This window comes from Corvus moneduloides, chromosome 3, assembly GCF_009650955.1.
Source record: "Corvus moneduloides isolate bCorMon1 chromosome 3, bCorMon1.pri, whole genome shotgun sequence".
In the NCBI taxonomy this organism is placed as follows: Eukaryota; Metazoa; Chordata; class Aves; order Passeriformes; family Corvidae; genus Corvus; species Corvus moneduloides.
In genome coordinates, this window is record NC_045478.1 from 81,155,623 (window position 1) to 81,169,441 (window position 13,819).

Consider the following 13,819-nt stretch of genomic DNA (forward strand, 5'->3'; position numbering starts at 1 on the left):
GTACATGAAGCACAGAAACCAATGACCACTTTAATTGTCTGAGGACTTGTCCCCATCTGTAAGGTAGCTGAGCTTACACCTCCTACCAAGCTTGCACTGAATTACCAGCAGGCACCCTCCCTGCCAAGGGACCAGCTGCCTGAAGGGGGACACAGGTCTTGCAGGCTGCACAGCAAAGGTTATGTTTTATCGGGCTTACAGTTGAACAAGTTGGTGCAGACCTTAAGTAGTCTTGGTCTTGCTTTTGACATCCAAAAGCTTTGGGATTTTGGCTCAAGACAAAAAAAGATTGTATCTTGACCAAACCCCAAATGTTTACAAACACAAAACGATAATTTTTGTGAAAGGGATAATCCTGATGGACAGAATGCAAAATCTATTCTTTCCTGGTCTTCTGTGGTTTTGCTCTGCCTCTTCTCCAACAGCTTTCTCTGAAACACCCCACGAGAATTATTGCCTTCCTCTCCTCAGCTTTTGCCTGGGCATGTGCAGAGGCAACCTTTGTTTTATGGAGGTGTGGAAGGTCACACTAATCCCTGGTTTTTGTGTTACAGAATGGAATCTTTGTTGCTGAAAAGGCTTTGGCTCGTGCCACACAGTTTCTTTCCAAGGATTTGGTACTCTGTGGGGACTTTATTCTTTGTGGAATTTATTGTTTGTGGCAAGAAGATAATTTTTCAACCCCTTGTCCCTGCACACCAAGGCCCTGATTCAACAAAAACTTCTGGAGTCACTCAGGTAAGTCATCCCATAGATTTCTGTGAGTAAAGGTAGCCATACAATCAAACGTTCCATGTCTTTGCAGTCTTCTGACATATTTTGGGCAAACACTGATTTCCTTTTGATATAAATCCAGGAGAGATCAGTTTAATAGATTTGCTTTCTATGCAATGAGAATGGAAATACTAAGAATAATAAATAGCATAAAATTAACTAACGTTATACAGCTGAAAAATCTTACTTTGTAACACAGTGGTTGATGTTTTTATTAGTAACTTCAAGTATACATATTCCCCCTTTAGAGTTATCAGCAGCTTCAGGGCCTTTTGATTATTATTATTTTGTATCCTCTCTGTTTTAATTATAATGCACTTTGCACTTCTCTAACAATTTTAATCTGAAATCTTAAATTACTTTGCAAGCATGAATTCATTAAACCTCACAATGTGCCTCTGAGAAAGCTGTTTAATAATATACCCTTATTATGGATACACAAATTCAGGCACACAGATATTAAGTCATTTTCCCAAAGTCACAGAGTAAATCAACAAAAGAGAACAAAAAGACAATTTAAGGGACACATGCTTCCAGGTCACACAAATATGAATGTTGAGAAATACCTTCATAGATAACACAGAGCTTGCAGGTTCCCACTGGTCTAAAACCGGCTTGAGGTACCCCTTCCCATATTGCCTGCCAGACCACAGACTCCTCTTCTTGATCCAAGTATTTCAACCAAACTGCTATGACAACCATAAGGTAGCATCACTGCCACCACACAGCAGTTTAGATTACAAGAAAACAGAGCTTTTGGATTTGCCTATGCAGGAGCTTTACTTTTTTTTCTCTGATGAAATTCATCCCCATGATGAGCTGGAGCACAGGAGCAGGAGAGACTTGGCGGCTGCAGCAGCACACCAGCTGCAGCTAGAACCTCTCTCCCTACCTGCCACCAGCCCTGGCAATGGATTCTTTCATTGTACCCCAGATCCAAGAGCACCTCAAAAATTTGTGAATGCCCTGTTCCTGGAAGTGTTCAAGAACAGGCTGGATGGGGCTTTGAGCAACCTGGTGTAGTGGGTGGCATCCCTGCCCATGGAGGGGTTGAAACTAGATGGTCTTTAATGCCCCTTCCCCTCCAAACTGGTCTATGATTCTATGATTCTATATCCTCTTAATGTCCAGGAGTCTATTGCTGCCTCTTCTAACAGCCCTGAAGTGTAAAGACCCCAGGATACAAAGGAGCTTGGCAGAGACAGATACATTTTCACTGCCAAAGCTTCTGTTTCTCCACTGAAAACACTGCTAGTACATGATCGTCTGGTATGGTGACAGGTTTTGGGGGTCTCCTCTTCTGCTCAGGAATTGAACTTACAAGCCAGGCATCAGTGCATGAAGGTTGCAGTGCCTGTGCAGCATCACAAGTCCTGCAAATGCAGGCCCACGATGTTGGGTATAGCTGAGACAGTCTGCACCTAAAGCACTGGTTGAAATCTGTGGGTCCTAAAGGTGCTGAAATATCTCTCCAAACTGGATCAGTACTGTCAACTAACTGCTTCAGGTAGAATTACACCCAGTTACAGGTAGAATTACATCCAGTTAACAAGGCTTCAAGCACTTTCAGAGCTTCACTCATTCTCTCTCTGAATACAATCTCAATTACAGTCCTATATTGACCCCAGCTCACCCTTTCCTCTCTCTCTTTTTTCCTCCTTATTTTTCTCTCAAATGCTACAGAAATTGCTTTCCTGGAACATGAAAGCTAATGTATGCAAATTGTCACCATTGCCGTGGTGCCACTATATTGCTGAGGTAGTTAATTACCGGGATATTGCAGTTTGTCTGCTCTCTATCCTCTTGTGCTGCTCCTAAAAGGAAACAAAGGAAACGACATCAGAGAGACAAAGACAGAACTCAGTCCCCTATTAATAACCACCATAAAGGAAATAAAGGATTAAAGGCCTTTTGCAGCACACATGGCATACAGCTTTGTATGGCACGGATGTTGAAGAGGTTCTTGGACCTCTGTCTGCACCTGGCCATGTTATTCATCAAGAGATAAACCTTGAGATCCTTGCTTAATTTACACTGAATTGCTATAATGCCAAAAGGAATTTCACAGCAGAGAGATTTAAGTGAAAACCAAGGCCAGTGGCAAGAGCATTGCTTGGACTCAGACAATGCTTTTAGTCCTGATTCTGCCACTTTCATGCAGCTATCAGGTTTGCAGGTGACTTTAACTGCTCCTGCTCTCCTTGTTTGTAAAAGGAGTGGTAACTTTGTCCCTCAAAAAGTATTTTGGGATTTACCTTAGCACTGAATTCTAATTTCCTGGTGTGTCCCAACAGGGCAATATGTTCTCAATGACTGAAAGGCCAGGTCCTCACAAGAGGTAAGTAATATCACCACCAGACTTTTCATGCTCTCTGCAATCAGTGATGACTTTTCTGAAAACCAGTGGCAGAGGTGGTCCTGAATAAAAATGACATAATTTAGCCTTGGGAAACACACAGAGGCTTGATAAAAAAATAAAAATTGAGAAACCCTATGGATTCTAATGACTACATAAGAGCTGCTCTGTGGGATTTAATAGTAATTTTAAAAGGATGGTTAAAACTGCCGTACTGAATACACAATTGCTCATTGCATTTAAGGGGTATTTATTTTAAAATTGTTTCTATTGATCTCGTTCAACCTCTTTATGATCACACTTGGGCTGGTCCTTCCTGGTTTTATAGGACGCTTCCATAAAGACCAGGATGTCCCTGTAGGTGACACGCATTAAAAGGGTCAGTTGTTTTGAAATAAAGAGATAATGAGAAAGCCCAGCTCTCACCGAGCGGGTAGGCGCCAACACCCCACCTCCCGTTATCTCCAGCCAATAAGGCTGTGTGCTGATGAGGTAATGCTTGCATTCAATGCTCTAGGCAGCGCTTCGGTGGTTTGTGATTCTCCTTAAAGGAGACAAAAGTGGGAGGTTTCCCTCTCTGTTCTGCTCGTGCAAATGAGCATTTGATTCAGATCTTTACAGTTACAGGGAAAGGGGGGCAGTGGGGAAGTGTGCCAGTGCTCAAGCTTTGCTTCCCTTCCGTCTTTTGTAACACATAAAGGAGTTGGAAGTGTTTTACTCATGCAAGTTAAACAAAACCTAAGCAGGTGGTTTGGTTTCTGCTGCAGACAAATCCCAGGATGGATTGGTTCCGAAGGCTTCTGAGTAAATTTAGGAAACTGCAATTTTTATATCACTCACAAATCAGTTCACTCTCCTTTCATCATCCTAATAGAACCAAGACAAAAAAAAAAAAAAAAAAAAAAAAAAGGGGGGGAGATTTTGTGACTCAATATTTAAAACAAATCAGTGGGGGAAAGACCATAGAAACAGCTTTGTTTTCCTCAGCCGGTGTATTCAGCACGCATTTCAGTCACGCCTGCGTATTGCCTTTGACAGGAAGAACAGCTCCCGTTGAGGCCAGTGCTGCCACCATATGCAGTTGGTGTATGGGGCCGGCTCCGCTCTGAAACAGCAGCTAAACCTTGGAAGCAGATTGCGAATTACAGACAACATTTGAGAGGAAGGCAGTAATTCCCCTCTTCACTCTCAGGCCCCGGGCTACCTCTGCAGGCTTGTAAGAGTGGAAGACAACACCTTGTTACCAACTGAGTATATTTGGTGAGAAGTCAGGACAAGGAAAGGAGGTCTTGCTCTGGGACTGTACCCAGAGCAAGAGCCATCCTGGTGGCATTTTCCCATCACTCTCCTGACTGCAAGAGTGATTTAAAATGAATTAACTGCCCTCTGTACTTGCACATCACCAACTGGATAAATTGTCCTTGGCTGGTCGAACACTTTTAAGTACTAATTTTTCTGCTAGAAGAAGTATTTCTCCCTTCAGTCAAGTGCAATTACCCCAACCATCTCCTTTAATTGTTGTCTTTCCAGAAGATATATTCCCCAGGGGCTTTCTTGCCAATACCAGTGGATGTTTTTTTCGGGGAATACATTGACCTGCTGGGGCTGACATCCATCTTTCATCTGCAGCAAGCCCATGTTAGAACTTCATGGACATGGATGCTGGGATAGCTCATGGGCATGGGGGGAGGCGGCAGAAATGGAGATCCAGAAACACACATGTGAATAGCAGTTCTGCCTCTTGAACTAGAGCCAAAACTCCACAGATGCTCAGCTGGATGAGTCCATATGGAGCCTCTGGGGCTGGAAGCCATGGAGATATTACTCATTTTTGAGACGACTTGCAGTGTAATTGCTGAAGTAGCCCCTTTTCTTTATCTCAGCAGGAGTTACAGTGGGAGACCAGAGATACACAGCTTGGCTGTTATTTTACTGTACATCCAGAGTGACAAGGGCAGTGGGAAATCAAAATCTGCTGTCACTTTACACAGCTTTCAACTCCAGTGTGATCAGGAGGAATCAAAGAAGTGGAGCATGTTCCCTATTCACAGCACATGTGCTTCAGCACACCCAGATACACAGATAAAAGTCCAGTGAAAAGAATGGAATGAACATGAACTTAAGGAAAACCCACCCCAAGTGTTGAATCCAATAGCCTTTTTCCTTAAAGGCAGGAAATGCACTGGCTTTGTACAGCACATTTTGAGAAGATTCAAATACAAGAGATTGAACAGCTTTTGTAAAAAAAAAAAAAAAGAAAAAAGAGAAAAACAACTGTGTTCAATTAACCTTGAAAAATGAATTTGAACTGTTCTTCAATTTATATCAAATGCACATTACAGTAGGCTTTTAAATGTCTGTCTTCTATCTGTAGTCAGCTTGGTAAAAGATGTATTTTCATTGCACAGGGGTTCCTCTCTTGCCTCTTCCCTTTCTTCTCACACAATAGAAAAGGCATTTTGAACAGATTTCCTCACTTATCTCCACTGCATTTGTTTTCCAACATGAATGTAGCATTACTGTTGGCAGTACAACTTACCTCCTCTGCACTAAGCAACACAGCATGAGTGTGCAGAGCCATGACAAAGATGCTCTTCAAAGTGTTCACTGATACCTAAGTTGTAACACTGAACGTTAGTGAAAATACTTGTCCATCCACTCCTGGGGGTCCTGTTCTGTTGTCCCTGCAGGAACAGCCATGTGCTAATTCAAGGATGGTTTAGTTTGTCTGAGATAGAGGGGGTTATAAAAAGCCACCTGAAAGATGACAGGTGGAGAATAAACAGTCAACTCTCTCTTCCTGCTTGTTAGGTTACTACTCAACTTGATCTTTATTCCTGAATCCAGCAGGGAAACTGGTTTCTCCATGCTGCAGAAGGAGTGGAGAAGAATGAAAGTACATTGCAAAGGGGGATCATCTGAAATTTTCCTTGCTTCCAGCAGCCTGGAAAGGAACACACCTAGTCTCTAAAATTCAGAATAGGATCATGATTTTGATGCATCTCAGTTGTTGTAGGTTTTTAAACCAGCAGATCTGGATCAGCTCATGACAGGGATGGACCTATGCACAATATCCTGATCAGCTCAGAAATCGACTCTCACTCGATCTATATAGATGTGCCAGTATGACACTTGATTTGGGCCTGTGTTTAAATTAAAATTTTTATGTTCAGTAGTGATTCCTCCTACAGGGGAATACTGTGAATAAGACCTGATGGTAACAGAGTCTGATCCCTGGATCATCTACAGGTATTTAAAACTTTAATTTTGAGGAATTGCAAGAACTGTGACTTCTGTGGGAGGAGGAGAGGAAATAAAGCCTCCTGCAGAAACCAGAGCTGATATACTGTCAGTCATGACCAAGAGGGGAACATTTAGAGGAAAAAGAGAAATATTTTTTGGCAAAGTGATGAGATAAGAACTAAGTCACCCAGGCCAAGAGAGTAAAAATATATACAAGCTGTGATGAGAAAATAATGCTCAGGGGAAGGAGGAGGATATGCAGACATCTAGTTTGCATGAACAAAGACAGACATTTGGAAAGAGAAAAAGACTCTGCAAAAGAAGGTGAGGAAGCAAATAAAGAGTGATGGCAAGCAGTGAAGTCAGTTTGTTTATGGAGGGGCAAAGCCCACGCCTGACAATTTGGAGTACATCACATTGTGCCTGTGCTTTTCCCTCAGCAAAACAATCTACCTACTGAGATCCTTTGCCCTGCAGGGATCACTATCACACCCTTGACAGAAGATGAGATAACACTAAGAGGAAAGGTAACAAACAACTTTGGAAACTCAATGACCACAGAAAATGGGCATCTGAAAATGAGAGAGCACTGATCTGTTCTTCTACACAGAGACATCATCATTCGCCTTGACTAATGAGCTTTGTGCCACAAAATGAGCAAAACCTGGGATTCAGCTGCACTGAATAACCGCTAGTGCAAGCTGCACTAACAGGTAAACATCACCTAGTGAAGAGGGAACAGGCTTAGCAAGCACAGCAGAAGTTGCCCATGATTATTACGTGAGAGCAGGAAACAAACAGCATTTATCTAAAAGGATGCAGACAAGAGGTTTTTCAAAATTCTTACAATAACCATCTCTCTTTACTGTTTTTACAAGTCACCTCATGGAAGATTGAAATTGAAACATAGTTCCCTAAAAACCTCTCGGCTCACCATTTAACAATCCTCCCTTTGTGTGTTGGGCTGTGACAGCAGGGATCACATTGAGATCAGAGAAGGACATTTGTGCTTTGTGCCAGCAGTGAGTGTTGGGGTTTTTTTACTGGGACACATTTGAGTGGCACAACTTAATAGCACCACAAATGTTTCCAAGTCAAAAGAATTGGTCACTGACACAACAAACAAGAACAACTGCCACCAGAATTATTAGTTCTCAAAAGTGATGTAAGAATATTAAAAGATATGTACATCTGTAAGCTTCACTGCACTAGGGAGCTATTACTAGGCACTACAACCCAGGTGGCTGGAAGATGGACTAGCTTCCAGGATTTCAGGATATGCAGCAGCATATCAAAAGAAGACTGAACTTCTATTAATGTTAATGGAAAAACCTTTATTATCTTCAGTAGTATGGACACAGTCCTAGCTGAGCCAGCTTTGCTAGGCACTCTGAGACAGGCAAACCCAAAAGGTAATGACTTAAAGCACTGCCTGGGTGCAGCATGTAAGACAAGGCATTGTGCTGGGGGTGGAGAGGCAAGCAAGGGACAACAGCATATCAATTTGAATCCGTGGGGAGAAGCAACAAATAGAATGTGATACTCAAGCTGCAGACTGGCCAGAGATAGAGCAATATCTGTCCTGCAGGGGAAAAACATTCATCTGAGATTCAGATTAGTTAAGAACACGCAGCATGAGTAATATAGTCTTATTTATCCCAACTGTTCATTCATTCCTGCTCCAAAGGAAGGAAGTAAAAACAGCAACTGGTAATGTTTGGAGTTTTAGTGGCACTGCTCATTTCAAATTAAAAACAGTAATTTAAACATTTTGGTACAAAGGGTAATTTTTACAGTGGTCCCTGAACCACTGAAATGCAGCCTCCACAAGAATAATATTGTTTGAAGTGGCAGAGGGAAAAAGTGGTGAAAAGGTGATGATACAAATAGCTGTTCCAATGAACAATGTCAGGAAATGCCCTGTGATGGCACAGGACTGGAGGCCCCCCTCACCTAAGGCAGCATCCAGAAGACACCTATACAGTACACCTCCGGCCTCAGCTTTCCTGTGGAGAAAGGGGATTGAGTCACAAAAATGAAAGGTATTTTCTTCTGAAAACAGTTCCTTCCTGCTGATATAGCCTCTAAACACTAGAAGGAAATGAAGGAGGGAAAGATTTAAGTAGCGTCCAGATACAGAATTTGGGATTGCCAAACCAGTATTGGTAGTTCTCAAGGGACCCCAATGTGTAGTCAAGGCCTGCTGTGCTTCTTATGTGCGCAATACAAAGGCAGTTGATTGTCTCTTTCTTAGAAATTAGCACATTACACTTATCAGAAATTATTTTTATCTTCAGCAAAAGAGCCATTATTTCCCCACACCTCAGCATTCATGTTGCCAGCAAGATGCTTGGTTCCAACAATGGAATTACTGAGTGCCCCCTGGATGAATGGAGAATGGCACTTGGCTGAGAAGGGCACCTATTTTCTGTCTTGTCTCAGGGCTAGGTAGCATTTCTATAGCCTTACAGCTCCCTTGGGGTATAGCTTAGGACAAAAGATGAAGCAGGACAACATGGAGACCATGCAATGGAGTGAAGAGGTTTGGCTTTTCTAGGATGTCTTTAAAGGGCAAAGCAGAGAGCAGGAAAAATGGATTCAAAGTAGAGAATTAATTCCTAATATCATCTAAATGAAACAAGCTTCTCCCCATTTATGCTGTCAGGATATTAATGACTTCTTAAACAGGTTAATCCAAGAAGTAAACAAGTAAAAAGAGAGGATTGTCATTGCTGAATACTCCTTGTATTCTCCTATTTCTGCCTCTGTGACTACAAGCTGTTTCCTGAAAGCTGAAGGAGATGTGCCAGCTGGTGCTGGCCTATGACTCACGGGAAATGCAATGGGCTGGGCAAGACCTCAGTGGCTTCACTAAGTTAAAATTCTTCCATTATAGGAGAAGAGCTGGAAGATATTCCTGACCAAAGCACTGCTTCACCCTTCCCCTACCTGAAATACCACAGGAGACAAACCCAGGAGAAAGAGAAACCCTAAGCATCCATGGGCAGAAGCCCCTCCTTGAGACTGTTCATTGTAGGGGACAGGGGTTTCTTTTGTGCAACATGGATAGCAAGCTCTGGAAAAGGACTGGCATGAGTATTGGGCAGACGGTGAGGCTCAAGGCTCACACAGATCCTTCCCAGTCTCTGAGGAGCTCTTCCCATGTCCACTCACATGTAGCATCATCATATGCCACCAAAACAGCAGAGGGGTAGCTGATCATCAGCATCAACAGATCAGAGGCAGCCACCACAGGCCAGTCACTTGGAGTTTGTCATAACCAGTGCTGGTTGCACCAGACACTATCTTAGGAGATCTCTTGGAAAAAGCTCTCTACTTTAAAAACTTGATTTAGGCATAACAAAACCTCAACAATTTCTATCTTGCACCAGACTGGATTATCCTTAGGGGAAAAATATATTCTATATAAACTCTACATAGATATTTTATCTATGCCTCCAGTGAGTGACTGCCTACTTACCCAGTGGGTAATGCTGGCCAGTTATAAGCATATTTTATATGCTTCCTCTCCACTGAAGGCCTGCTTAATACTGGAGATGTCTGATTGGCATCAGGCAGTAGAGATGTCCAAACCCCTTTTTTCTGCCAGAGTCCCTCAGCCTCAGACAACAAAAGAATATTTTATTTTTGGTACTTAAAAAAACCAAGGCATGCACAGCTAAGGTAGTATTTGCACACATGTAAATATGTCAGCTAGCTAGCTTTGCTTAATTTTCTCTCACTTTCAGAAATTAAACTTCTGGGAAGCACTGGCAACTTTTACATGACATTTGAGTTAAAAGAAAAAAAAAACCACACTCGACAGTGAATTTTATTGCAGAATGATTATTGTGTGACTTACCCCTTTAAGTATAATAATGAAGAGTTTATAAAGTGTGCACTTGGGCTCTGGGCTGCCCACCTACACTCAATTTCCTCTGACTGTGGAATGTCCTTTGGCAGCTTTGCAGCTAACCAATACCCCAGAGTCTGAGGAAAACATTAAAACTTGTATGGTATTATTGGTCTAAAGGCTGTGGGCTCATATTTCAGCCAGCCAGCACAAGGTTACTTGTAAAACACAACCACACCTTGTGAGAGAAAACAACTCATAGGGCCATGACTGGAAAATGTGTGCTCAGTTAATAGAGAGATGAATACATTAAAACTCCCAGATAGGACATCAGAAGGCAATTTTTCCCTTTCTACCACAACATTTTGTCTCACAAGCCAAGCAGCATGGTAACTAAAAGAGGAGCCTGCCTGGCTACAAACCTGTATTAGGTGACATACAAGTGTTGAGTGAAACTCTGCTCCTTAATTCAGCTACCGGGGTGCCGTGCCCTAATGCGCATCCACCGCTCTACATCGTGCTCCCGGTGGAGTTGTGACCATGCCTGTAGAAACCCCTTGCTGGACATCCAGCACGTTTCTTGTTAGACCAAGTGGAGGCTGCTGTAACAGTATTGTCCTTCACTTCTGGCATCCTTCTTTAGATGGATGTGTATAAGCCATCCTGGAGAAGAGACCTGTGCTTAGCCTGCTTGTGGCCCTCACAGTCATTCAAAGTAAGCATGACTGTGTGCAATTGTCAATCATCTTTGGTTCATTGAGGTACGCCTCGTACCTTTTAAGCAATTCAGTCATCCTACATACAACTTCTCCTGGAGTCTCCTCTAAGGGAACTGAGCCACTCCTCTTTGGAGACAAAGGCTTCTTTTCTTGTCCTACCAGTCTTATGTTCTCAGCCTGTCCCAGTCACAGCACAGCCATTAGTCCTAAAAGCTTCTGTTTAGTTTTTCCATCTCTTATGTAGTGAGAGGAAGGGGTATGCTGCTTGACTCGCTGCACAACTAAGCACTTTATCAAAACAGTTCCATACTTATTACCTGTAAGTCCTAAAAAGTCATAACAGTTTTCCTCAGCCATGACACCAGTCCACTGTGTTTTGTCAGAACAGTTGACCCAAAAGAGGGGTGGTCTTTATTTCAGTGGCAGCTGGGCTGGCCTGAACTCAGTAGCATCTAATAAAATCCCAAGTAATAGCATTTCAGAAAGGACACACTAAAATATCAGCACGAAAAGTCCCAAACCAGGGACCTTGCAAAGACAGAACCATCACTGTGTAGCAGAGCACTACAGCAGAGTACTTTAGCACTGGATAGTTTGAAGCAGCAGGCCTGTAACACCCAACTGGCACACTCTGTGGCTTATTTTATCTTAAGGAAAAACAAAGGTTCACTTCTAACTTTGGGCACACTGAATGATTCTACATTTAGATAGATATTGGACCTCTCACTTTTCACTTAAACATTAAAAATAAAACCTCGATTATTTGTTTTATTTTTAAAAGAATTAATAGAATTCCTGTTGTTTTGTTGGTTTTTTGGTTTTGGGTTTTTTTTTTTTCCTTTAGGATACTCAGACTCATAAAGCTCTATCTGGAAAACTGCAAACAGACAGTGTGATAGAAATCTGCAGTCTTGACCTTGCTGTTAACCTACTCTGGGAGCATCTCCTTTCTTCTTCTCCCCTCTCACCTCTGTAGACGGACTGAGAAAAGAATGGCATTTCCCTGAGTTTGTAGAGCATCTGAGCACCTTTTTTTTCTGAAGAGTTGTGACCACTAAGCTAAAGATTAGCACAACTTCAGCCCCACCCCAAACCATGCAAATATCTCTAACCCTCTCTAAACCTCTGCTTGTCACAGAGCAGAACCTTCTGCCAAAGCTGCAGGTGTTAAAAAGAAACCTGTATTGGAAGGGGTAGGGTTAAGGAATGCCTCTGCTCTCAGTGGAATAGCTTGCTCCAAATTAGCCCTAACTCAGCAGGGTAGGTCATTCCTTCCTGCTGTCCAGTTTCCATAGCCACGTCCTCTGCACTAACTCCTGTGCTGATGTAAACTCAGCACTAGTATAGGTAAATAAACACTGGGTTGCTGGGCTCGTCCATTTGCTTCAACACATTAGGGTGCAGCTACAACCCATTAGGTGCCTTCTGAGCAGAGGAGAATCTGATCTTTTCCCTTGCAGTATTCATTTAAAGCAACAGGTAAAGGATCAGTTAGGTGTCAGCAACCCAAACAATTGGATGGTCCTGTTCCAAAACCTCCTGAAAGCAGTGGAAGGACTCCCACTGACTTCAAAAAGGCCCTGCCTGAATGGCAAAGTGAAATGTTACAGAGAATGTTGTACATCTTAGTTTATTTCCTTTATGGAATCGAGTTCCACCTTTTCCACACATGCTGGTAAACTTTCCCACCCAGCCACCTTTTTTTTCTCCTCCTTATCTTTTGCCTCCCTGCTTTGAAAAAAAGCTGATATCAACTGGTTATTTTTCAGTGCTGCAGCTTAGTTGTGATTGCCACTTGCTCCCACAAAGCCAAGCCAAGTTCCCTCTTCCGGGAACTTCCAGGACAGCCATGGAGTGGGAAGGAACAGGCTACCAAGCTGCACAGTGACAAAGGTGTGCTCCTGGCTTTCCACACTAACCACTTCACCTGCTTCACCTGCACAGAATTTTTTTGTCTCTTGTTAAGCTGGAGGGCAGCCTTGCTCCTGGGAAGGCAGCTCACTTGCTCCTAAACCTCTGCATGGACTTTGTGTTACTTTGGTTTTGTATGAAAATCAAGATTTCTGTTTATGTTTTTAACAATGTTTTGCATTTTAGGACTACAAAGTCATATATCAGGGCACTTCACACAACATTACTTGCTTTACTAAAGGAAAAATCCCAGAGCTCTCACATTTCAGCTTAATTTTTTCCCTTCCCCAGAACCCAAATGACAAAGGACTTGACCAATGCAGGGGTTGTCTTGACATTTGCACCTATGATGTAGGAAAGGAGCTACAGTGCTCAGCAGCAAAGCTGCTGCAGTGTTATGTGAGGAACTGAACAGATCCCTTCTCCATCCCAAGCTCTCTCTGAGACAGTCAGTGGGCTGCCCATTATCTCCTGTGTTCCAGTCAATGCTAAACACAGTGCTAGTGCTTTAAAACACAGAAAGCAGCAGTAATAGACTATCATATCAATGTTCTGCTTCACTGGAGCTAATCAGACCTTTTTAGAACAAGCAACATAATTTTACATGGGGATTATATTACCCAAGGACACTAAATGCTGGCAAAAATCCCCGAATACACCAATCCCCAAACCACCAAACCACAAACCAATTTTTGTGTCATTTACGGAAAACCTGCTCTTATTGTATAGGAATTGCTTTCTCAATTCAGATTTAAAAAAAACCCACAAACCCAAACAAACAAGAAAATATAATCTCTTTCAAACAGAGAACATCATCAAATAATTGTCTTGTATGTGTGGGCACATACTCATGTGCATATACCTGTAAAAATTGCATGTGTCCCAGCATCACAGGACAGCTAATTTAGCAACAGGATGTGTTGCTGCAAATGCTGCAGCGTGAAGGGCAGCCCATCTGACTGG

The 13,819-nt window shown here is 42.5% G+C and overlaps 1 long non-coding RNA gene across 1 annotated transcript; it reads left to right on the plus strand.

Moving 5' to 3' along the window:
- Positions 1–284: 284 nt before the first annotated feature.
- LOC116440991 lies at positions 285–6,036 on the plus strand. The gene is made up of 3 exons (XR_004238831.1): positions 285–738; positions 3,069–3,112; positions 4,169–6,036. It is a non-coding gene; the product is annotated as an uncharacterized LOC116440991 (long non-coding RNA).
- The last annotated feature ends 7,783 nt before the right edge of the window (positions 6,037–13,819 follow it).